Genomic DNA, 2,500 nt, shown 5'->3' with positions numbered 1-2,500 from the left:
AGGGCGAGCACGACACGTTGCCCCTCGGGAGTGGACACGAACAGGTAACCGTCTTCCGCAACGTGCCCCCTCAAAGTGCTGGGACGAGCACGTCGCGTTGCCCCCTGCCCACGACACCCGCTGCCGCACGCATATCCATCATCCGCGTCGTGCGCCACACTAGGCCTGGCCAAGCGTCGGGCTGCGCAAGCCGCGTTGCCCCTCGCGGGGGCGCACAGGCCGCCCGCCGATCCCACGTCGTGCTCGGACTTGGGATGATCCCCCTAGTCCTGGGCCGAGCACAAGGTGTTGCCCCGAGCGTGTGCCCAAGGCACAACTCCACCACGCCATGCTCCCTAGGTGGTGCCTAGGTGGGCCGTGCACGGACGTGTTTCCCTTCTTGTTGGTCCTTCGGTGATCGGGGTTCGCAGCAGCCAGACGCACGTGCTCGACCTTGGACCCGGGGCGGGGGACCCCGGCGGCACACCACAACCACAACGTGCTTGCTAGTGTGCCTAGGGGATGGCAAGGCAACGTGCATCTTGCTGGCATTGCGCCCAGCAAGCCTTTGGGCAACTCGAGTTTCAGCAGCACGACACCCCTCCCCCCTATAATAGGCTGCCGAGCCATTACCAAAGTGCCACGGGTAGACGTCCTTTTCCGTGAGGAGACATACTAAAGGAAAGTGCTCTAGAGGTCGAATTTTGACGCCGTTTTTTGCAACAACCTCTAGAAAAATAAGATCTTTCCATCCTCCAAATTTGGTGAATTTACACCGTGCCGATTTTTTTTGACGATTTTTTTACCGCCCGGAATGCCGGAAATTCAAAAAAAATGAAAAACGGAGCAAACCTGCGATTTTTGACCTGGATTTTTTTGTGCAGCCTTCACATAATATTACCAAGGTTCCCTCAAAATTTCACGAAAAATGCACGAGCCAATTCTGAGATATGAAAATTTGGCTCCTCCGTTGCAACGCTCCGAGCCATCGTTGCAACGGCGGGTGCCTCCGTGGGGGGCGGGGGAGCCCGGCGGCACACCACAACCACAACGTGCTTGCTAGTGTGCCTAGGGGATGGCAAGGCAACGTGCATCTGGCTGGCATTGCGCCCAGCAAGCCTTTGGGCAACTCGAGTTTCAGCATCACGACTCCCCTCCCCCCTATAATAGGCTGCCGAGCCATTACCAAAGTGCCACGGGTAGACGTCCTTTTCCGTGAGGAGACATACTAAAGGAAAGTGCTCTAGAGGTCGAATTTTGACGCCGTTTTTTGCAACAACCTCTAGAAAAATAAGAACTTTCCATCCTCCAAATTTGGTGAATTTACACCGTGCCGATTTTTTTTGACGATTTTTTTACCGCCCGGAATGCCGAAAATTCAAAAAAAATGAAAAACGGAGAAAACCTGCGATTTTTGACCTGGATTTTTTTGTGCAGCCTTCACATAATATTACCAAGGTTCCCTCAAAATTTCACGAAAAATGCACGAGCCAATTCTGAGATATGAAAATTTGGCTCCTCCGTTGCAACGCTCCGAGCCATCGTTGCAACGGCGGGTGCCTCCGTGGGGGGCGGGGGAGCCCGGCGGCACACCACAACCACAACGTGCTTGCTAGTGTGCCTAGGGGATGGCAAGGCAACGTGCATCTTGCTGGCATTGCGCCCAGCAAGCCTTTGGGCAACTCGAGTTTCAGCATCACGACACCCCTCCCCCCTATAATAGGCTGCCGAGCCATTACCAAGGTGCCACGGGTAGACGTCCTTTTCCGTGAGGAGACATACTCAAGGAAAGTGCTCTAGAGGTCGAATTTTGACGCCGTTTTTTGCAACAACCTCTAGAAAAATAAGATCTTTCCATCCCCCAAATTTGGTGAATTTACACCGTGCCGATTTTTTTTGCCGATTTTTTTACCGCCCGGAAAGCCGGAAATTCAAAAAAAATGAAAAACGGAGCAAACGTGCGATTTTTGACCTGGATTTTTTTGTGCAGCCTTCACATAATATTACCAAGGTTCCCTCAAAATTTCACGAAAAATGCACGAGCCAATTCTGAGATATGAAAATTTGGCTCCTCCGTTGCAACGCTCCGAGCCATCGTTGCAACGGCGGGTGCCTCCGTGGGGGGCGGGGGAGCCCGGCGGCACACCACAACCACAACGTGCTTGCTAGTGTGCCTAGGGGATGGCAAGGCAACGTGCATCTTGCTGGCATTGCGCCCAGCAAGCCTTTGGGCAACTCGAGTTTCAGCATCACGACACCCCTCCCCCCTATAATAGGCTGCCGAGCCATTACCAAAGTGCCACGGGTAGACGTCCTTTTCCGTGAGGAGACATACTCAAGGAAAGTGCTCTAGAGGTCGAATTTTGACGCCGTTTTTTGCAACAACCTCTAGAAAAATAAGATCTTTCCATCCCCCAAATTTGGTGAATTTACACCGTGCCGATTTTTTTTGCCGATTTTTTTACCGCCCGGAAAGCCGGAAATTCAAAAAAAATGAAAAACGGAGCAAACGTGCGATTTT

This window comes from Arachis ipaensis, chromosome B7 (assembly GCF_059453495.1).
Source record: "Arachis ipaensis isolate K30076 ecotype BB chromosome B7, ASM5945349v1, whole genome shotgun sequence".
Taxonomy (NCBI): Eukaryota; Viridiplantae; Streptophyta; class Magnoliopsida; order Fabales; family Fabaceae; genus Arachis; species Arachis ipaensis.
This window is presented reverse-complemented; position numbering follows the sequence as displayed.